Here is a 26084-nt window from a genome sequence, read left to right on the forward strand (position 1 = left end):
TCAGATTCTGACACAACTAATTTGAAACTAATTGTTATCTGTCAACTCTATCTACTCACTGTCAAAACTGGAGTGAGTCAATCTACATGTCATCTCTATCTACTCACTGTCAACACTGGAGTGAGTCAATGTACATCTCACATCTATCTACTCACTGTCAACACTCGAGTGAGTCAATGTATATGTCACCTATATATATCTCTTCACTGTCAACACTGGAGTGAGTCAATGTACATGTCATCTCTATCTACTCACTGTCAACACTGGAGTGAGTCCATGTTGATGTCAATATCTACTCACTGTCAACACTGGAGAGAGTCAGTGTAGATATCACCTCAATCAACCCACTGTCAACACTATAGTGACTAAATGTACATGTCACCTCTATCTACTCACTGTCAACACTGGAGTGAGTCAATATACATGTCACGTCTAAATATCTCTTCACTGTCAACACTGGAGTGAGTCAATGTACATGTCACCTCTATATATATCTTCACTGTCAACACTGGAGTGAGTCAATGTACATGTCACCTCTATCTACTCACTGTCAACACTGGAGTGAGTCAATGTAGATGTCAACTCCATCTACTCACTGTCAACACTGGAGTGAGTCAATGTACATGTCACCTCTATCTACTCACTGTCAACACTGGAGTGAGTCAATGTAGATATCACCTCTATCTACTCACAGTCAACACTGGAGTGAGTCAATGTACATGTCACCTCTTTCTACTCACTGTCAAAACTGGAGTGAGTCCATGTAGATGTCAACTCTATGTACTCACTGTCAAACCTGGCGTGAGTCAATGTACATGTCATCTCTATCTACTCACTGTCAACACTGGAGTGAGTCAATGCACATGTCAACTCTATCTACTCACTGTCAACACTGGAGTGAGTCAATGCACATGTCAACTCTATCTACTCACAGTCAACACTGAAGTGAGTCAATGTACATGTCACATCTATATATCTCATCACTGTCAACACTGGTGTGAGTCAATGTACATGGCGCCTCGATCTACTCACTGTCAACACTGGAGTGAGTCCATGTAAATGTCAATTCTATCTACTCACTGTCAACACTGAAGTGAGTCAATGTATATGTCACCTCTATATATCTCATCACTGTCAACACTGGAGTGAGTCAATGTACATGGCACCTCGATCTACTCACTGTCAACACTGGAGTGAGTCGATGTAAATGTCAACTCTATCTACTCACTGTCAACACTGGAGAGAGTCAATGTACATGTCACCTCTATCTACTCACTTTCAACACTGGAGTGATTCAATGTACATGTCACTCTATCTACTCACTGTCAACACTGGAGTGAGTCAATGTAGATGTCAACTCTATCTACTCACTGTCAACACTGGAGAGAGTAAGTGTAGATATCACCTCTGTCTACTCACTGTCGTCACTAGAGTGAGTCAATGTATGTGTCAACTCTATCTACTCACTGTCAACACTGGAGTGAGTGAATGTACATGTCACCTCTATCTACTCAATGTCAACACTGGAGTGAGTCAACGTAGATGTCAACTCCATCTACTCACTGTCAACATTTGAGTGAGTCAGTGTAGATATCACCTCTATCTACTCACTGTCAACACTGGAGTGAGTCAATGTACATGTCAACTCTATATACTCACTGCCAACACTGGACTGAGTCAATGTTCATGTCACCTCTATCTACTCACTGTCAACACTGGAGTGAGTCATTGTACATGTCAACTCTATCTACTCACTGTCAACACTGGATGGAGTCAATGTACATGTCACCTCTTTCTACTCACTGTCAAAACTGGAGTGAGTCCATGTAGATGTCAACTCTATCTACTCACTGTCAAAACTGGAGTGAGTCAATGTACATGTCACCTCTATCTACTCACTGTCAACACTGGAGTGAGTCAATGCACATGTCAAATCTATCTACTCACTGTCAACACTGGAGTGAGTCAATGGACATGTCAACTCTATCTACTCACTGTCAACAATGGAGTGAGTCAATGTACATGTCACCTTTATCTACTCACTGTCAACACTGGAGTGAGTCAATGTACATGTCACCTTTATCTACTCACTGTCAACACTGGAGTGAGTCCATGTAGATGTCAACTCCATCTACTCACTGTCAACACTGGAGTGAGTCAATGTAGATGTCAACTCTATCTACTCACTGTCAACACTGGAGTGAGTCAATGTAGATGTCAACTCTATCTACTCACTGGCAACACTGGAGAGAGTAAGTGTAGATATCACCTCTGTCTACTCACTGTCGTCACTAGAGTGAGTCAATGTATGTGTCAACTCTATCTACTCACTGTCAACACTGGAGTGAGTCAATGTGCATGTCACCTCTATCTACTCAATGTCAACACTGGAGTGAGTCAACGTAGATGTCAACTCCATCTACTCACTGTCAACACTGGAGTGAGTCAGTGTAGATATCACCTCTATCTACTCACTGTCAACACTGGAGTGAGTCAATGTACATGTCAACTCTATCTACTCACTGCCAACACTGGAGTGAGTCAATGTTCATGTCACCTCTATCTACTCACTGTCAACACTGGAGTGAGTCATTGTACATGTCAACTCTATCTACTCACTGTCAACACTGGATGGAGTCAATGTACATGTCACCTCTTTCTACTCACTGTCAAAACTGGAGTGAGTCCATGTATATGTCAACTCTATCTACTCACTGTCAAAACTGGAGTGAGTCAATGTACATGTCACCTCTATCTACTCACTGTCAACACTGGAGTGAGTCAATGCACATGTCAAATCTATCTACTCACTGTCAACACTGGAGTGAGTCAATGAACATGTCAACTCTATTTACTCACTGTCAACAATGGAGTGAGTCAATGTACATGTCACCTTTATCTACTCACTGTCAACACTGGAGTGAGTCAATGTACATGTCATCTCTATCTACTCACTGTCAACACTGGAGTGAGTCAATGTAGATGTCAACTCCATCTACTCACTGTCAACACTGGAGTGAGTCAATGTAGATGTCACCTCTATCTACTCACTGTCAACACTGGAGTGAGTCAATGTATATATCACCTCTATCTACTCACTGTCAACACTGGAGTGAGTCAATGTATATATCACCTCTTTCTACTCACTGTCAAGCCTGGAGTGAGTCAATGTACATGTCATCTCTATCTCCTCACTGTCAACACTGGAGTGAGTCAATGAACATGTCAACTCTATTTACTCACTGTCAACAATGGAGTGAGTCAATGTACATGCGCCTCGATCTACTCACTGTCAACACTGGAGTGAGTCCATGTTAATGTCAACTCTATCTACTCACTGTCAACACTGGAGAGAGTCAGTGTAGATATCACCTCTATCTCATCACTGTCAACACTAGAGTAAGTCAATGTACATGTCACCTCTATATATCTCATCACTGTCAACACTGGAGTGAGTCAATATACATGTCACCTCTATCTACTCACTGTCAACACTGGAGTGAGTCAATGTACAAGTCAACTCTATCTACTCACTGCCAAAACTGGAGTGAGTCAATGTAGATGTCACCTCTATCTACTCACTGTCAACACTGGAGTGAGTCAATGTATATATCACCTCTATCTACTCACTGTCAACACTGGAGTGAGTCAATGTACATGTTGCCTCTATCTATTCACTGTTAACACTGGAGTGAGTCAATGTACATGTCACCTCTATCTACTCACTGTCAACACTGAAGTGAGTCAATGTACATGCGCCTCGATCTACTCACTGTCAACACTGGAGTGAGTCCATGTTAATGTCAACTCTATCTACTCACTGTCAACACTGGAGAGAGTCAGTGTAGATATCACCTCTATCTCATCACTGTCAACACTAGAGTAAGTCAATGTACATGTCACCTCTATATATCTCATCACTGTCAAAACTGGAGTGAGTCAATATACATGTCACCTCTATCTACTCACTGTCAACACTGGAGTGAGTCAATGTACAAGTCAACTTTATCTACTCACTGCCAAAACTGGAGTGAGTCAATGTACCTGTCACCTCTATCTACTCACTGTCAACACTGGGATGAGTCAATGTACATGTCAACTCTATCTACTCACTGTCAACACTGGAGTGAGTCAATGTACATGTGACCTCTTTCTACTCACTTTCAAAACTGGAGTGAGTCCATGTAGATGTCAACTCTATCTACTCACTGTCAACACTGGATTGAGTCTATGTACATGTCACCTCTTTCTACTCACTGTCAAAACTGGAGTGAGTCCATGTAGATGTCAACTCTATCTACTCACTGTCAAGCCTGGAGTGAGTCAATGTACATGTCATCTCTATCTACTCACTGTCAACACTGGAGTGAGTCAATGAACATGTCAACTCTATTTACTCACTGTCAACAATGGAGTGAGTCAATGTACATGTCACCTCTATCTACTAACTGTCAACACTGGAGTGAGTCAATGTACATGTCACCTCTATCTACTCACTGTCAACACTGGAGTGAGTCAATGTACATGTCAACTCCATCTACTCACTGTCAACACTGGAGTGAGTCAATGTAGATGTCACCTCTATCTACTCACTGTCAACACTGGAGTGAGTCAATGTATTTATCACCTCTATCTACTCACTGTCAACACTGGAGTGAGTCAATGTACATGTCACCTCTATATATCTCATCACTGTCAAAACTGGAGTGAGTCAATGTACATGGCGCCTCGATCTACTCAATGTCAACACTGGAGTGAGTCCATGTAAATGTCAACTCTATCTACTCACTGTCAACACTGGAGAGAGTCAGTGTAGATATCACCTCTATCTCATCACTTTCAACACTAGAGTGAGTCAATGTACATGTCACCTCTATATATCTCATCACTGTCAACACTGGAGTGAGTCAATATACATGTCACCTGTATCTACTCACTGTCAACACTGGAGTGAGTCAATGTACAAGTCAACTCTATCTACTCACTGCCAAAACTGGAGTGAGTCAATGTACCTGTCACCTCTATCTACTCACTGTCAACACTGGGATGAGTCAATGTACATGTCAACTCTATCTACTCACTGTCAACACTGGATGGAGTCAATGTACATGTCACCTCTTTCTACTCACGGTCAAAACTGGAGTGAGTCCATGTAGATGTCAACTCTATCTACTCACTGTCAAAACTGGAGTGAGTCAATGTACATGTCACCTCTATCTACTGACTGTCAACACTGGAGTGAGTCAATGCACATGTCAAATCTATCTACTCACTGTCAACACTGGAGTGAGTCAATGGACATGTCAACTCTATCTACTCACTGTCAACAATGGAGTGAGTCAATGTACATGTCACCTTTATCTACTCACTGTCAACACTGGAGTGAGTCAATGTACATGTCACCTTTATCTACTCACTGTCAACACTGGAGTGAGTCCATGTAGATGTCAACTCCATCTACTCACTGTCAACACTGGAGTGAGTCAATGTAGATGTCACCACTATCTACTCACTGTCAACACTGGAGTGAGTCAATGTAGATGTCAACTCTATCTACTCACTGTCAACACTGGAGTGAGTCAATGCACATGTCAAATCTATCTACTCACTGTCAACACTGGATGGAGTCAATGTACATGTCACCTCTTTCTAGTCACTGTCAAAACTGGATGGAGTCAATGTACATGTCACCTCTTTCTACTCACTGTCAAAACTGGAGTGAGTCCATGTAGATGTCAACTCTATCTACTCACTGTCAAAACTGGAGTGAGTCAATGTACATGTCACCTCTATGTACTCACTGTCAACACTGGAGTGAGTCAATGCACATGTCAAATCTATCTACTCACTGTCAACACTGGAGTGAGTCAATGGACATGTCAACTCTATCTACTCACTGTCAACAATGGAGTGAGTCAATGTACATGTCACCTTTATCTACTCACTGTCAACACTGGAGTGAGTCAATGTACATGTCACCTTTATCTACTCACTGTCAACACTGGAGTGAGTCCATGTAGATGTCAACTCCATCTACTCACTGTCAACACTGGAGTGAGTCAATGTAGATGTCACCACTATCTACTCACTGTCAACACTGGAGTGAGTCAATGTAGATGTCAACTCCATCTACTCACTGTCAACACTGGAGTGAGTCAGTGTAGATATCACCTCTATCTACTCACTGTCAACACTGGAGTGAGTCAATGTACATGTCAACTATATCTACTCACTGCCAACACTGGAGTGAGTCAATGTTCATGTCACCTCTATCTACTCACTGTCAACACTGGAGTGAGTCATTGTACATGTCAACTCTATCTACTCACTGTCAACACTGGATGGAGTCAATGTACATGTCACCTCTTTCTACTCACTGTCAAAACTGGAGTGAGTCCATGTATATGTCAACTCTATCTACTCACTGTCAAAACTGGAGTGAGTCAATGTACATGTCACCTCTATCTACTCACTGTCAACACTGGAGTGAGTCAATGCACATGTGAAATCTATCTACTCACTGTCAACACTGGAGTGAGTCAATGAACATGTCAACTCTATTTACTCACTGTCAACAATGGAGTGAGTCAATGTACATGTCACCTTTATCTACTCACTGTCAACACTGGAGTGAGTCAATGTACATGTCATCTCTATCTACTCACTGTCAACACTGGAGTGAGTCAATGTAGATGTCAACTCCATCTACTCACTGTCAACACTGGAGTGAGTCAATGTAGATGTCACCTCTATCTACTCACTGTCAACACTGGAGTGAGTCAATGTATATATCACCTCTATCTACTCACTGTCAACACTGGAGTGAGTCAATGTACATGTTGCCTCTATCTATTCACTGTTAACACTGGAGTGAGTCAATGTACATGTCACCTCTATCTACTCACTGTCAACACTGAAGTGAGTCAATGTACATGCGCCTCGATCTACTCACTGTCAACACTGGAGTGAGTATATGTTAATGTCAACTCTATCTACTCACTTTCAACACTGGAGAGAGTCAGTGTAGATATCACCTCTATCTCATCACTGTCAACACTAGAGTAAGTCAATGTACATGTCACCTCTATATATCTCATCACTGTCAACACTGGAGTGAGTCAATATACATGTCACCTCTATCTACTCACTGTCAACACTGGAGTGAGTCAATGTACAAGTCAACTCTATCTACTCACTGCCAAAACTGGAGTGAGTCAATGTACCTGTCACCTCTATCTACTCACTGTCAACACTGGGATGAGTCAATGTACATGTCAACTCTATCTACTCACTGTCAACACTGGAGTGAGTCAATGTACATGTGACCTCTTTCTACTCACTTTCAAAACTGGAGTGAGTCCATGTAGATGTCAACTCTATCTACTCACTGTCAACACTGGATTGAGTCTATGTACATGTCACCTCTTTCTACTCACTGTCAAAACTGGAGTGAGTCCATGTAGATGTCAACTCTATCTACTCACTGTCAAGCCTGGAGTGAGTCAATGTACATGTCATCTCTATCTCCTCACTGTCAACACTGGAGTGAGTCAATGAACATGTCAACTCTATTTACTCACTGTCAACAATGGAGTGAGTCAATGTACATGCGCCTCGATCTACTCACTGTCAACACTGGAGTGAGTCCATGTTAATGTCAACTCTATCTACTCACTGTCAACACTGGAGAGAGTCAGTGTAGATATCACCTCTATCTCATCACTGTCAACACTAGAGTAAGTCAATGTACATGTCACCTCTATATATCTCATCACTGTCAACACTGGAGTGAGTCAATATACATGTCACCTCTATCTACTCACTGTCAACACTGGAGTGAGTCAATGTACAAGTCAACTCTATCTACTCACTGCCAAAACTGGAGTGAGTCAATGTAGATGTCACCTCTATCTACTCACTGTCAACACTGGAGTGAGTCAATGTATATATCACCTCTATCTACTCACTGTCAACACTGGAGTGAGTCAATGTACATGTTGCCTCTATCTATTCACTGTTAACACTGGAGTGAGTCAATGTACATGTCACCTCTATCTACTCACTGTCAACACTGAAGTGAGTCAATGTACATGCGCCTCGATCTACTCACTGTCAACACTGGAGTGAGTCCATGTTAATGTCAACTCTATCTACTCACTGTCAACACTGGAGAGAGTCAGTGTAGATATCACCTCTATCTCATCACTGTCAACACTAGAGTAAGTCAATGTACATGTCACCTCTATATATCTCATCACTGTCAACACTGGAGTGAGTCAATATACATGTCACCTCTATCTACTCACTGTCAACACTGGAGTGAGTCAATGTACAAGTCAACTCTATCTACTCACTGCCAAAACTGGAGTGAGTCAATGTACCTGTCACCTCTATCTACTCACTGTCAACACTGGGATGAGTCAATGTACATGTCAACTCTATCTACTCACTGTCAACACTGGAGTGAGTCAATGTACATGTGACCTCTTTCTACTCACTTTCAAAACTGGAGTGAGTCCATGTAGATGTCAACTCTATCTACTCACTGTCAACACTGGATTGAGTCTATGTACATGTCACCTCTTTCTACTCACTGTCAAAACTGGAGTGAGTCCATGTAGATGTCAACTCTATCTACTCACTGTCAAGCCTGGAGTGAGTCAATGTACATGTCATCTCTATCTACTCACTGTCAACACTGGAGTGAGTCAATGAACATGTCAACTCTATTTACTCACTGTCAACAATGGAGTGAGTCAATGTACATGTCACCTCTATCTACTAACTGTCAACACTGGAGTGAGTCAATGTACATGTCACCTCTATCTACTCACTGTCAACACTGGAGTGAGTCAATGTACATGTCAACTCCATCTACTCACTGTCAACACTGGAGTGAGTCAATGTAGATGTCACCTCTATCTACTCACTGTCAACACTGGAGTGAGTCAATGTATTTATCACCTCTATCTACTCACTGTCAACACTGGAGTGAGTCAATGTACATGTCACCTCTATATATCTCATCACTGTCAAAACTGGAGTGAGTCAATGTACATGGCGCCTCGATCTACTCACTGTCAACACTGGAGTGAGTCCATGTAAATGTCAACTCTATCTACTCACTGTCAACACTGGAGAGAGTCAGTGTAGATATCACCTCTATCTCATCACTTTCAACACTAGAGTGAGTCAATGTACATGTCACCTCTATATATCTCATCACTGTCAACACTGGAGTGAGTCAATATACATGTCACCTGTATCTACTCACTGTCAACACTGGAGTGAGTCAATGTACAAGTCAACTCTATCTACTCACTGCCAAAACTGGAGTGAGTCAATGTACCTGTCACCTCTATCTACTCACTGTCAACACTGGGATGAGTCAATGTACATGTCAACTCTATCTACTCACTGTCAACACTGGATGGAGTCAATGTACATGTCACCTCTTTCTACTCACGGTCAAAACTGGAGTGAGTCCATGTAGATGTCAACTCTATCTACTCACTGTCAAAACTGGAGTGAGTCAATGTACATGTCACCTCTATCTACTGACTGTCAACACTGGAGTGAGTCAATGTACATGTCACCTTTATCTACTCACTGTGAACACTGGAGTGAGTCCATGTAGATGTCAACTCCATCTACTCACTGTCAACACTGGAGTGAGTCAATGTAGATGTCACCACTATGTACTCACTGTCAACACTGGAGTGAGTCAATGTAGATGTCAACTCTATCTACTCACTGTCAACACTGGAGTGAGTCAATGCACATGTCAAATCTATCTACTCACTGTCAACACTGGATGGAGTCAATGTACATGTCACCTCTTTCTAGTCACTGTCAAAACTGGATGGAGTCAATGTACATGTCACCTCTTTCTACTCACTGTCAAAACTGGAGTGAGTCCATGTAGATGTCAACTCTATCTACTCACTGTCAAAACTGGAGTGAGTCAATGTACATGTCACCTCTATCTACTCACTGTCAACACTGGAGTGAGTCAATGCACATGTCAAATCTATCTACTCACTGTCAACACTGGAGTGAGTCAATGGACATGTCAACTCTATCTACTCACTGTCAACAATGGAGTGAGTCAATGTACATGTCACCTTTATCTACTCACTGTCAACACTGGAGTGAGTCAATGTACATGTCACCTTTATCTACTCACTGTCAACACTGGAGTGAGTCCATGTAGATGTCAACTCCATCTACTCACTGTCAACACTGGAGTGAGTCAATGTAGATGTCACCACTATCTACTCACTGTCAACACTGGAGTGAGTCAATGTAGATGTCAACTCTATCTACTCACTGTCAACACTGGAGAGAGTAAGTGTAGATATCACCTCTGTCTACTCACTGTCGTCACTAGAGTGAGTCAATGTATGTGTCAACTCTATCTACTCACTGTCAACACTGGAGTGAGTCAATGTACATGTCACCTCTATCTACTCACTGTCAACACTGAAGTGAGTCAATGTACATGCGCCTCGATCTACTCACTGTCAACACTGGAGTGAGTCCATGTTAATGTCAACTCTATCTACTCACTGTCAACACTGGAGAGAGTCAGTGTAGATATCACCTCTATCTCATCACTGTCAACACTAGAGTAAGTCAATGTACATGTCACCTCTATATATCTCATCACTGTCAACACTGGAGTGAGTCAATATACATGTCACCTCTATCTACTCACTGTCAACACTGGAGTGAGTCAATGTACAAGTCAACTCTATCTACTCACTGCCAAAACTGGAGTGAGTCAGTGTACCTGTCACCTCTATCTACTCACTGTCAACACTGGGATGAGTCAATGTACATGTCAACTCTATCTACTCACTGTCAACACTGGAGTGAGTCAATGTACATGTGACCTCTTTCTACTCACTTTCAAAACTGGAGTGAGTCCATGTAGATGTCAACTCTATCTACTCACTGTCAACACTGGATTAGGTCTATGTACATGTCACCTCTTTCTACTCACTGTCAAAACTGGAGTGAGTCCATGTAGATGTCAACTCTATCTACTCACTGTCAAGCCTGGAGTGAGTCAATGTACATGTCATCTCTATCTCCTCACTGTCAACACTGGAGTGAGTCAATGAACATGTCAACTCTATTTACTCACTGTCAACAATGGAGTGAGTCAATGTACATGCGCCTCGATCTACTCACTGTCAACACTGGAGTGAGTCCATGTTAATGTCAACTCTATCTACTCACTGTCAACACTGGAGAGAGTCAGTGTAGATATCACCTCTATCTCATCACTGTCAACACTAGAGTAAGTCAATGTACATGTCACCTCTATATATCTCATCACTGTCAACACTGGAGTGAGTCAATATACATGTCACCTCTATCTACTCACTGTCAACACTGGAGTGAGTCAATGTACAAGTCAACTCTATCTACTCACTGCCAAAACTGGAGTGAGTCAATGTAGATGTCACCTCTATCTACTCACTGTCAACACTGGAGTGAGTCAATGTATATATCACCTCTATCTACTCACTGTCAACACTGGAGTGAGTCAATGTACATGTTGCCTCTATCTATTCACTGTTAACACTGGAGTGAGTCAATGTACATGTCACCTCTATCTACTCACTGTCAACACTGAAGTGAGTCAATGTACATGCGCCTCGATCTACTCACTGTCAACACTGGAGTGAGTCCATGTTAATGTCAACTCTATCTACTCACTGTCAACACTGGAGAGAGTCAGTGTAGATATCACCTCTATCTCATCACTGTCAACACTAGAGTAAGTCAATGTACATGTCACCTCTATATATCTCATCACTGTCAACACTGGAGTGAGTCAATATAGATGTCACCTCTATCTACTCACTGTCAACACTGGAGTGAGTCAATGTACAAGTCAACTCTATCTACTCACTGCCAAAACTGGAGTGAGTCAATGTACCTGTCACCTCTATCTACTCACTGTCAACACTGGGATGAGTCAATGTACATGTCAACTCTATCTACTCACTGTCAACACTGGAGTGAGTCAATGTACATGTGTCCTCTTTCTACTCACTTTCAAAACTGGAGTGAGTCCATGTAGATGTCAACTCTATCTACTCACTGTCAACACTGGATTGAGTCTATGTACATGTCACCTCTTTCTACTCACTGTCAAAACTGGAGTGAGTCCATGTAGATGTCAACTCTATCTACTCACTGTCAAGCCTGGAGTGAGTCAATGTACATGTCATCTCTATCTACTCACTGTCAACACTGGAGTGAGTCAATGAACATGTCAACTCTATTTACTCACTGTCAACAATGGAGTGAGTCAATGTACATGTCACCTCTATCTACTAACTGTCAACACTGGAGTGAGTCAATGTACATGTCACCTCTATCTACTCACTGTCAACACTGGAGTGAGTCAATGTACATGTCAACTCCATCTACTCACTGTCAACACTGGAGTGAGTCAATGTAGATGTCACCTCTATCTACTCACTGTCAACACTGGAGTGAGTCAATGTATTTATCACCTCTATCTACTCACTGTCAACACTGGAGTGAGTCAATGTACATGTCACCTCTATATATCTCATCACTGTCAAAACTGGAGTGAGTCAATGTACATGGCGCCTCGATCTACTCACTGTCAACACTTGAGTGAGTCCATGTAAATGTCAACTCTATCTACTCACTGTCAACACTGGAGAGAGTCTGTGTAGATATCACCTCTATCTCATCACTTTCAACACTAGAGTGAGTCAATGTACATGTCACCTCTATATATCTCATCACTGTCAACACTGGAGTGAGTCAATATACATGTCACCTGTATCTACTCACTGTCAACACTGGAGTGAGTCAATGTACAAGTCAACTCTATCTACTCACTGCCAAAACTGGAGTGAGTCAATGTACCTGTCACCTCTATCTACTCACTGTCAACACTGGGATGAGTCAATGTACATGTCAACTCTATCTACTCACTGTCAACACTGGATGGAGTCAATGTACATGTCACCTCTTTCTACTCACGGTCAAAACTGGAGTGAGTCCATGTAGATGTCAACTCTATCTACTCACTGTCAAAACTGGAGTGAGTCAATGTACATGTCACCTCTATCTACTGACTGTCAACACTGGAGTGAGTCAATGCACATGTCAAATCTATCTACTCACTGTCAACACTGGAGTGAGTCAATGGACATGTCAACTCTATCTACTCACTGTCAACAATGGAGTGAGTCAATGTACATGTCACCTTTATCTACTCACTGTCAACACTGGAGTGAGTCAATGTACATGTCACCTTTATCTACTCACTGTCAACACTGGAGTGAGTTCATGTAGATGTCAACTCCATCTACTCACTGTCAACACTGGAGTGAGTCAATGTAGATGTCACCACTATCTACTCACTGTCAACACTGGAGTGAGTCAATGTAGATGTCAACTCTATCTACTCACTGTCAACACTGGAGTGAGTCAATGCACATGTCAAATCTATCTACTCACTGTCAACACTGGATGGAGTCAATGTACATGTCACCTCTTTCTAGTCACTGTCAAAACTGGATGGAGTCAATGTACATGTCACCTCTTTCTACTCACTGTCAAAACTGGAGTGAGTCCATGTAGATGTCAACTCTATCTACTCACTGTCAAAACTGGAGTGAGTCAATGTACATGTCACCTCTATCTACTCACTGTCAACACTGGAGTGAGTCAATGCACATGTCAAATCTATCTACTCACTGTCAACACTGGAGTGAGTCAATGCACATGTCAAATCTATCTACTCACTGTCAACAATGGAGTGAGTCAATGTACATGTCACCTTTATCTACTCACTGTCAACACTGGAGTGAGTCAATGTACATGTCACCTTTATCTACTCACTGTCAACACTGGAGTGAGTCCATGTAGATGTCAACTCCATCTACTCACTGTCAACACTGGAGTGAGTCAGTGTAGATATCACCTCTATCTACTCACTGTCAAAACTGGAGTGAGTCAATGTACATGTCACCTCTATCTACTCACTGTCAACACTGGAGTGAGTCAATGCACATGTCAAATCTATCTACTCACTGTCAACACTGGAGTGAGTCAATGGACATGTCAACTCTATCTACTCACTGTCAACAATGGAGTGAGTCAATGTACATGTCACCTTTATCTACTCACTGTCAACTCTGGAGTGAGTCAATGTACATGTCACCTTTATCTACTCACTGTCAACACTGGAGTGAGTCCATGTAGATGTCAACTCCATCTACTCACTGTCAACACTGGAGTTAGTCAATGTAGATGTCACCACTATCTACTCACTGTCAACACTGGAGTGAGTCAATGTAGATGTCAACTCTATCTACTCACTGTCAACACTGGAGAGAGTCAGTGTAGATATCACCTCTGTCTACTCACTGTCGTCACTAGAGTGAGTCAATGTATGTGTCAACTCTATCTACTCACTGTCAACACTGGAGTGAGTCAATGTACATGTCACCTCTATCTACTCAATGTCAACACTGGAGTGAGTCAACGTAGATGTCAACTCCATCTACTCACTGTCAACACTGGAGTGAGTCAGTGTAGATATCACCTCTATCTACTCACTGTCAACACTGGGGTGAGTGAATGTACATGTCAACTCTATCTACTCACTGCCAACACTGGAGTGAGTCAATGTTCATGTCACCTCTATCTACTCACTGTCAACACTGGAGTGAGTCAATGTACATGTCAACTCTATCTACTCACTGTCAACACTGGATGGAGTCAATGTACATGTCACCTCTTTCTAGTCACTGTCAAAACTGGATGGAGTCAATGTACATGTCACCTCTTTCTACTCACTGTCAAAACTGGAGTGAGTCCATGTAGATGTCAACTCTATCTACTCACTGTCAAAACTGGAGTGAGTCAATGTACATGTCACCTCTATCTACTCACTGTCAACACTGGAGTGAGTCAATGCACATGTCAAATCTATCTACTCACTGTCAACACTGGAGTGAGTCAATGCACATGTCAAATCTATCTACTCACTGTCAACAATGGAGTGAGTCAATGTACATGTCACCTTTATCTACTCACTGTCAACACTGGAGTGAGTCAATGTACATGTCACCTTTATCTACTCACTGTCAACACTGGAGTGAGTCCATGTAGATGTCAACTCCATCTACTCACTGTCAACACTGGAGTGAGTCAGTGTAGATATCACCTCTATCTACTCACTGTCAAAACTGGAGTGAATCAATGTACATGTCACCTCTATCTACTCACTGTCAACACTGGAGTGAGTCAATGCACATGTCAAATCTATCTACTCACTGTCAACACTGGAGTGAGTCAATGGACATGTCAACTCTATCTACTCACTGTCAACAATGGAGTGAGTCAATGTACATGTCACCTTTATCTACTCACTGTCAACTCTGGAGTGAGTCAATGTACATGTCACCTTTATCTACTCACTGTCAACACTGGAGTGAGTCCATGTAGATGTCAACTCTATCTACTCACTGTCAACACTGGAGTTAGTCAATGTAGATGTCACCACTATCTACTCACTGTCAACACTGGAGTGAGTCAATGTAGATGTCAACTCTATCTACTCACTGTCAACACTGGAGAGAGTCAGTGTAGATATCACCTCTGTCTACTCACTGTCGTCACTAGAGTGAGTCAATGTATGTGTCAACTCTATCTACTCACTGTCAACACTGGAGTGAGTCAATGTACATGTCACCTCTATCTACTCAATGTCAACACTGGAGTGAGTCAACGTAGATGTCAACTCCATCTACTCACTGTCAACACTGGAGTGAGTCAGTGTAGATATCACCTCTATCTACTCACTGTCAACACTGGGGTGAGTGAATGTACATGTCAACTCTATCTACTCACTGCCAACACTGGAGTGAGTCAATGTTCATGTCACCTCTATCTACTCACTGTCAACACTGGAGTGAGTCAATGTACATGTCAACTCTATCTACTCACTGTCAACACTGGATGGAGTCAATGTACATGTCACCTCTTTCTACTCACTGTCAAAACTGGAGTGAGTCCATGTATATGTCAACTCTATCTACTCACTGTCAAAACTGGAGTGAGTCAATGTACATGTCACCTCTATCTACTCACTGTCAACACTGGAGTGAGTCAATGCACATGTCAAATCTATCTACTCACTGTCAACACTGGAGTGAGTCAATGAACATGTCAACTCTATTTACTCACTGTCAACAATGGAGTGAGTCAATGTACATGTCACCTTTATCTACTCACTGTCAACACTGGAGTGAGTCAATGTACATGTCACCTCTATCTACTCACTGTCAACACTGGAGTGAGTCAATGTAGATGTCAACTCCATCTACTCACTGTCAACACTGGAGTGAGTCAATGTAGATGTCACCTCTATCTACTCACTGCCAAAACTGGAGTGACTCAATGTATATATCACCTCTATCTACTCACTGTCAACACTGGAGTGAGTCAATGCACATGTCAAATCTATCTACTCACTGTCAACACTGGATGGAGTCAATGTACATGTCACCTCTTTCTAGTCACTGTCAAAACTGGAGTGAGTCCATGTAGATGTCAACTCTATCTACTCACTGTCAAAACTGGAGTGAGTCAATGTACATGTCACCTCTATCTACTCACTGTCAACACTGGAGTGAGTCAATGCACATGTCAAATCTATCTACTCACTGTCAACACTGGAGTGAGTCAATGGACATGTCAACTCTATCTACTCACTGTCAACAATGGAGTGAGTCAATGTACATGTCACCTTTATCTACTCACTGTCAACACTGGAGTGAGTCAATGTACATGTCACCTTTATCTACTCACTGTCAACACTGGAGTGAGTCCATGTAGATGTCAACTCCATCTACTCACTGTCAACACTGGAGTGAGTCAATGTAGATGTCACCACTATCTACTCACTGTCAACACTGGAGTGAGTCAATGTAGATGTCAACTCTATCTACTCACTGTCAACACTGGAGAGAGTAAGTGTAGATATCACCTCTGTCTACTCACTGTCGTCACTAGAGTGAGTCAATGTATGTGTCAACTCTATCTACTCACTGTCAACACTGGAGTGAGTCAATGTACATGTCACCTCTATCTACTCAATGTCAACACTGGAGTGAGTCAACGTAGATGTCAACTCCATCTACTCACTGTCAACACTGGAGTGAGTCAGTGTAGATATCACCTCTATCTACTCACTGTCAACACTGGAGTGAGTCAATGTACATGTCAACTCTATCTACTCACTGCCAACACAGGAGTGAGTCAATGTTCATGTCACCTCTATCTACTCACTGTCAACACTGGAGTGAGTCAATGTACATGTCAACTCTATCTACTCACTGTCAACACTGGATGGAGTCAATGTACATGTCAGCTCTTTCTACTCACTGTCAAAACTGGAGTGAGTCCATGTTTATGTTAGCTCTATCTACTCACTGTCAAAACTGGAGTGAGTCAATGTAGATGTCACCTCTATCTACTCACTGTCAACACTGGGGTGAGTCAATGCACATGTCAAATCTATCTACTCACTGTCAACACTGGAGCGAGTCAATGAACATGTCAACTCTATTTACTCACTGTCAACAATGGAGTGAGTCAATGTACATGTCACCTTTATCTACTCACTGTCAACACTGGAGTGAGTCAATGTACATGTCACCTCTATCTACTCACTGTCAACACTGGAGTGAGTCAATGTAGATGTCAACTCCATCTACTCACTGTCAACACTGGAGTGAGTCAATGTAGATGTCACATCTATCTACTCACTGTCAACACTGGAGTGACTCAATGTATATATCACCTCTATCTACTCACTGTCAACACTGGAGTGAGTCAATGTACATGTCACCTCTATCTACTCACTGTCAACACTGAAGTGAGTCAATGTACATGTGCCTCGATCTACTCACTGTCAACACTGGAGTGAGTCCATGTTAATGTCAACTCTATCTACTCACTGTCAACACTGGAGAGAGTCAGTGTAGATATCACCTCTATCTCATCACTGTCAACACTAGAGTAAGTCAATGTACATGTCACCTCTATATATCTCATCACTGTCAACACTGGAGTGAGTCAATATACATGTCACCTCTATCTACTCACTGTCAACACTGTAGTGAGTCAATTTACAAATCAACTCTATCTACTCACTGCCAAAACTGGAGTGACTCAATGTTTCTGTCACCTCTATCTACTCACTGTCAACACTGGGATGAGTCAATGTACATGTCAACTCTATCTACTCACTGTCAACACTGGAGTGAGTCAATGTACATGTGACCTCTTTCTACTCACTTTCAAAACTGGAGTGAGTCCATGTAGATGTCAACTCTATCTACTCACTGTCAACACTGGATTGAGTCTATGTACATGTCACCTCTTTCTACTCACTCTCAAAACTGGAGTGAGTCCATGTAGATGTCAACTCTATCTACTCACTGTCAAGCCTGGAGTGAGTCAATGTACATGTCATCTCTATCTACTCACTGTCAACACTGGAGTGAGTCAATGAACATGTCACCTCCATCTACTAACTGTCAACACTCGATTGAGTCAATGTACATGTCACCTCTATATATCTCATCACTGTCAACACTGGAGTGAGTCAATTTACATAACAACTCTATCTACTCAATGTCAACACTGGAGTTAGTCAATGTACATGTCACCTCTATATATCTCATCACTGTCAACACTGGAGTGAGTCAATGTACATGTCACCTCTATATATCTCATCACTGTCAACACTGGAGTGAGTCAATGTACATGGCGCCTCGATCTACTCACTGTCATCACTGGAGTGAGTCAATGTACAAGTCAACTCTATCTACTCACTGCCAACACTGGAGTGAGTCAATGTACCTGTCACCTCTTACTACTCACTGTCAACACTGGAGTGAGTCCATGTAGATGTCAACTCTATCTACTCACTGTCAACACTGGAGTAAATCAATGTACATGTCACCTCTATCTACTCACTGTCAACACTGGAGTGAGTCAATGTAGATGTCACCTCTATCTACTCACTGTCAACACTGGAGTGAGTCCATGTAGATCTGAGCTCTATCTACTCACTGTCAACACTGGAGTGAGTCAATGTAGATGTCACCTCTATCTACTCACTGTCAACACTGGAGTGAGTCCATGTAGATGTCAACTCTATCTACTCACTGTCAACACTGGAGTGAGTCCATGTAGATCTGAGCTCTATCTACTCACTCTCCACACTGGAGAGTGTCAGTGTAGATATCACCTCTATCAACTCACTGTCAAAACTGGAGTGAGTCAATGTACATGTCACCTCTATCTACTCACTGTCAACACTGGAGTGAGTCAATGTATATGTCACCTCTATCTACGCACTGTCAACACTTGAGTGAGTCAATGTACATGTCACCTCTATCTACTCACTGTCAACACTGGAGTGAGTCAATGCACATATCAACTCTAACTACTCACTGTCAACACTGGAGTGAGTCAATATACTTGTCAGCTCTATCTACTCACTGTCAACACTGGAGTGAGTCAATGTACATGTCACCTCTATCTACTCACTGTCAACACTGGAATAAGTCACTGTACATGTCACCTCTATATATCTCATTACTGTCAAAAATGGAGTGAGTCAATGTATATGTCACCTCTATCTACTCACTGTCAACACTGGAGTGAGTCAATGTACATGTCACCTCTATCTACTCACTGTCAACACTCGAGTGAGTCAATGTACATGTCACCTCTATATATCTCATCACTGTCAACACTGGAGTGAGTCAATATACATAACAACTCTATCTACTAACTGTCAACACTGGAGTGAGTCAATGTACATGTCACCTCTATATGTCTATTCACTGTCAACACTGGAGTGAGTCAATGTACATGTCCCTTTTTTCTAGTCACTGTCAACACTGCAGTGAGTCAATGTACATGTCACTTTTTTCTACTCACTGTCAACACTGGAGTGAGTCCATGTAGATGTCTGCTCTATCTACTCACTCTCCACACTGGAGAGAGTCAGTGCAGATATCACCACTATCAACTCATTGTCAACACTGGAGTGAGTCAGTGTAGATATCACCTCTATCAACTCACTGTCAACACTGGAGTGAGTCAATGTACATGTCACCTCTATCTACTCACTGTCAACACTGGAGTGAGTCAGTGTAGATATCACCTCTATCTACTCACTGTCAACACTGGAGTGAGTCAATGTACATGTCAACTCTATCTACTCACTGCCAACACTGGAGTGAGTCAATGTTCATGTCACCTCTATCTACTCACTGTCAACACTGGAGTGAGTCAATGTACATGTCAACTCTATCTACTCACTGTCAACACTGGATGGAGTCAATGTACATGTCAGCTCTTTCTACTCACTGTCAAAACTGGAGTGAGTCCATGTTTATGTCAACTCTATCTACTCACTGTCAAAACTGGAGTGAGTCAATGTTGATGTCACCTCTATCTACTCACTGTCAACACTGGAGTGAGTCAATGCACATGTCAAATCTATCTACTCACTGTCAACACTGGAGTGAGTCAATGAACATGTGAACTCTATTTACTCACTGTCAACAATGGAGTGAGTCAATGTACATGTCACCTTTATCTACTCACTGTCAACACTGGAGTGAGTCAATGTACATGTCACCTCTATCTACTCACTGTCAACACTGGAGTGAGTCAATGTAGATGTCAACTCCATCTACTCACTGTCAACACTGGAGTGAGTCAATGTAGATGTCACATCTATCTACTCACTGTCAACACTGGAGTGACTCAATGTATATATCACCTCTATCTACTCACTGTCAACACTGGAGTGAGTCAATGTACATGTCACCTCTATCTACTCACTGTCAACACTGAAGTGAGTCAATGTACATGTGCCTCGATCTACTCACTGTCAACACTGGAGTGAGTCCATGTTAATGTCAACTCTATCTACTCACTGTCAACACTGGAGAGAGTCAGTGTAGATATCACCTCTATCTCATCACTGTCAACACTAGAGTAAGTCAATGTACATGTCACCTCTATATATCTCATCACTGTCAACACTGGAGTGAGTCAATATACATGTCACCTCTATCTACTCACTGTCAACACTGGAGTGAGTCAATTTACAAATCAACTCTATCTACTCACTGCCAAAACTGGAGTGAGTCAATGTTTCTGTCACCTCTATCTACTCACTGTCAACACTGGGATGAGTCAATGTACATGTCAACTCTATCTACTCACTGTCAACACTGGAGTGAGTCAATGTACATGTGACCTCTTTCTACTCACTTTCAAAACTGGAGTGAGTCCATGTAGATGTCAACTCTATCTACTCACTGTCAACACTGGATTGAGTCTATGTACATGTCACCTCTTTCTACTCACTGTCAAAACTGGAGTGAGTCCATGTAGATGTCAACTCTATCTACTCACTGTCAAGCCTGGAGTGAGTCAATGTACATGTCATCTCTATCTACTCACTGTCAACACTGGAGTGAGTCAATGAACATGTCACCTCCATCTACTAACTGTCAACACTCGATTGAGTCAATGTACATGTCACCTCTATATATCTCATCACTGTCAACACTGGAGTGAGTCAATTTACATAACAACTCTATCTACTCAATGTCAACACTGGAGTGAGTCAATGTACATGTCACCTCTATATATCTCATCACTGTCAACACTGGAGTGAGTCAATGTACATGTCACCTCTATATATCTCATCACTGTCAACACTGGAGTGAGTCAATGTACATGGCGCCTCGATCTACTCACTGTCATCACTGGAGTGAGTCAATGTACAAGTCAACTCTATCTACTCACTGCCAACACTGGAGTGAGTCAATGTACCTGTCACCTCTTACTACTCACTGTCAACACTGGAGTGAGTCCATGTAGATGTCAACTCTATCTACTCACTGTCAACACTGGAGTAAAACAATGTACATGTCACCTCTATCTATTGACTGTCAACACTGGAGTGAGTCAATGTAGATGTCACCTCTATCTACTCACTGTCAACACTGGAGTGAGTCCATGTAGATGTCAACTCTATCTACTCACTGTCAACACTGGAGTGAGTCCATGTAGATCTGAGCTCTATCTACTCACTGTCAACACTGGAGTGAGTCAATGTAGATGTCACCTCTATCTACTCACTGTCAACACTGGAGTGAGTCCATGTAGATGTCAACTCTATCTACTCACTGTCAACAATGGAGTGAGTCCATGTAGATCTGAGCTCTATCTACTCACTCTCCACACTGGAGAGTGTCAGTGTAGATATCACCTCTATCAACTCACTGTCAAAACTGGAGTGAGTCAATGTACATGTCACCTCTATCTACTCACTGTCAACACTGGAGTGAGTCAATGTATATGTCACCTCTATCTACGCACTGTCAACACTTGAGTGAGTCAATGTACATGTCACCTCTATCTACTCACTGTCAACACTGGAGTGAGTCAATGCACATATCAACTCTAACTACTCACTGTCAACACTGGAGTGAGTCAATATACTTGTCAGCTCTATCTACTGACTGTCAACACTGGAGTGAGTCAATGTACATGTCACCTCTATCTACTCACTGTCAACACTGGAATAAGTCACTGTACATGTCACCTCTATATATCTCATTACTGTCAAAAATGGAGTGAGTCAATGTATATGTCACCTCTATCTACTCACTGTCAACACTGGAGTGAGTCAATGTACATGTCACCTCTATCTACTCACTGTCAACACTCGAGTGAGTCAATGTACATGTCACCTCTATATATCTCATCACTGTCAACACTGGAGTGAGTCAATATACATAACAACTCTATCTACTCACTGTCAACACTGGAGTGAGTCAATGTACATGTCACCTCTATATGTCTATTCACTGTCAACACTGGAGTGAGTCAATGTACATGTCCCTTTTTTCTAGTCACTGTCAACACTGCAGTGAGTCAATGTACATGTCACTTTTTTCTACTCACTGTCAACACTGGAGTGAGTCCATGTAGATGTCTGCTCTATCTACTCACTCTCCACACTGGAGAGAGTCAGTGCAGATATCACCACTATCAACTCATTGTCAACACTGGAGTGAGTCAGTGTAGATATCACCTCTATCAACTCACTGTCAACACTGGAGTGAGTCAATGTACATGTCACCTCTATCTACTCACTGTCAACACTGGAGTGAGTCAATGTATATGTCACTTCTATCTACTGACTGTCAACACTGGAGTGAGTCATTGTACATGTCACCTCTATATATCTCTTCACTGTCAATACTGGAGTGAGTCAATGTATATGTCACCTCTATCTACTCACTGTCAACAATGGAGTGAGTCAATGTACATGTCACCTCTATATATCTCATCACTGTCAACACTGGAGTGAGTCAATGTACATGTCACCTCTGTCTACTCACTGTCAACACTGGAGTGTGTCCATGTAGATGTCAGCTCTTTCTACTCACTCTCCACACTGGAGAGAGTCAGTGTAGATATCAACTCTATCAACTCACTGTCATAACTTGAGTGAGTCAATGTACAAGTCACCTCTATCTACTCACTGTCAACACTGGAGTGAGTCAATGTATATATCACCTCTATCTACTCACTGACAACACTGGAGTGAGTCAATGTACATGTCACCTCTATCTACTCACTGTCAACACTGGAGTGAGTCAATGCACATATCAGCTCTATTTACTCCCTCTCCACACTGGAGAGAGTCAGACTAGATATCACCTCTATCAACTTACTGTCAACACTGGAGTGAGTCAATGTACATGTCATCTCTATCTTCTCACTGTCAACACTGGAGTGAGTCAATGTATATGTCACATCTATCTACTGACTGTCAACACTGGAGTGAGTCAATGTACATGTCACCTCTATATATCTCATCACTGTCAACACTGGAGTGAGTCAATGTATATGTCATCTCTATCTACTCACTGTCAACACTGGAGTGAGTCAATGTACATGTCATCTCTATATATCTCATCACTGTCAACACTGGAGTGAGTCAATGTACATGTCACCTCTATCTACTCACTGTCAACACTGGAGTGAGTCAATGTACATGTCACCTGTATATATCTCATCACTGTCAACACTGGAGTGAGTCAATGTACATGTCACCTCTATCAACTCACTGTCAACACTCCAGTGAGTCAATGTACATGTCACCTCTATATATCTCATCACTGTCAACACTGGAGTGAGTCAATATACATAACAACTCTATCTACTCACTGTCAACACTGGAGTGAGTCAATGTACATGTCACCTCTATATGTCTATTCACTGTCAACACTGGAGTGAGTCAATGTACATGTCACTTTTTTCTACTGACTGTCAACACTGGAGTGAGTCCATGTAGATATCAGCTCTATCTACTCACTCTCCACACTGGAGAGAGTCAGTGTAGATATCAACTCTATCAACTCACTGTCAAAACTTGAGTGAGTCAATGTACAAGTCACCTCTATCTACTCACTGTCAACACTGGAGTGAGTCAATGTATATATCACCTCTATCTACTCACTGTCAACACTGGAGTGAGGCAATGTACATGTCACCTCTATCTACTCACTGTCAACACTGGAGTGAGTCAATGCACATATCAACTCTATCTACTCACTGTCAACACTGGAGTGAGTAAATATACATGTCAGCTCTATCTACTCACTGTCAACACTGGAGTGAGTCAATGTACCTGTCACCTCTATGAACTCACTGTCAACACTGGAGTGAGTCAATGTACATGTCACCTCTATATATCTCATTACTGTCAAAAATGGAGTGAGTCAATGTATATGTCACCTCTATCTACTAACTGTCAACACTGGAGTGAGTCAATGTACATTTCACCTCTATTTATCTCTTCACTGTCAACACTGGAGTGAGTCAATGTGCATGTCACCTCTATATACTCACTGTCAACTCTGGAGTGAGTCCATGTAGTTTTCACCTCTATCTACTCACTGTCAACACTGGAGTGAGTCAATGTACATGTCACCTCTATTTATCTCATCACTGTCAACACTGGAGTGAGTCAATGTACATGTCACCCCTATCTACTGACTGTCAACACTGGAGTGAGTCAATGTACATGTCACCTCTATATATCTCATCACTGTCAACACTGGAGTGAGTCAATGTACATGTCACCTCTATCAACTCACTGTCAACACTCCAGTGAGTCAATGTACATGTCACCTCTATATATCTCATAACTGTCAACACTGGAGTGAGTCAATATACATAACAACTCTATCTACTCAATGTCAACACTGGAGTGAGTCAATGTACATGTCACCTCTATATGTCTATTCACTGTCAACACTGGAGTGAGTCAATGTACATGTCACTTTTTTCTACTGACTGTCAACACTGGAGTGAGTCCGAGTAGATGTCAGCTCTATCTACTCACTCTCCACACTGGAGAGAGTCAGTGTAGATATCACCTCTATCAACTCACTGTCAACACTGGAGTGAGTCAATGTAGATATCACCTCTATCTACTCACTGTCAACACTGGAGTGAGTCAATGTATATGTCACCTCTATCTACGCACTGTCAACACTGGAGTGAGTCAATGTATATGTCACCTCTATCTACTCACTGTCAACACTGGAGTGAGTCAATGCACATATCAACTCTAACTACTCACTGTCAACACTGGAGTGAGTCAATATACTTGTCAGCTCTGTCTACTCACTGTCAACACTGGAGTGAGTCAATGTATATGTCACCTCTATCTACTCACTGTCAACACTGGAATAAGTCACTGTACATGTCACCTCTATATATCTCATTACTGTCAAAAATGGAGTGAGTCAATGTATATGTCACCTCTATCTACTCACTGTCAACACTGGAGTGAGTCAATGTACATGTCACCTCTATCTACTCACTGTCAACACTCGAGTGAGTCAATGTACATGTCACCGCTATATATCTCATCACTGTCAACACTGGAGTGAGTCAAT

At 42.1% G+C, this 26084-nt stretch overlaps 1 protein-coding gene across 2 annotated transcripts in view; it reads right to left on the reverse strand.

Annotated features, from left to right (window-relative positions):
* Positions 1–26084, reverse strand: part of LOC139477925 (E3 ubiquitin-protein ligase mib1-like) — a 54969-nt gene that overhangs the window by 13263 nt on the left and 15622 nt on the right. The gene's annotated exons all lie outside the window — the stretch shown is intronic.

This window comes from Haliotis cracherodii, unplaced genomic scaffold (genome assembly GCF_022045235.1).
Source record: "Haliotis cracherodii isolate W230 unplaced genomic scaffold, xgHalCrac1.p SCAF_37, whole genome shotgun sequence".
Lineage (NCBI taxonomy): Eukaryota > Metazoa > Mollusca > Gastropoda > Lepetellida > Haliotidae > Haliotis > Haliotis cracherodii.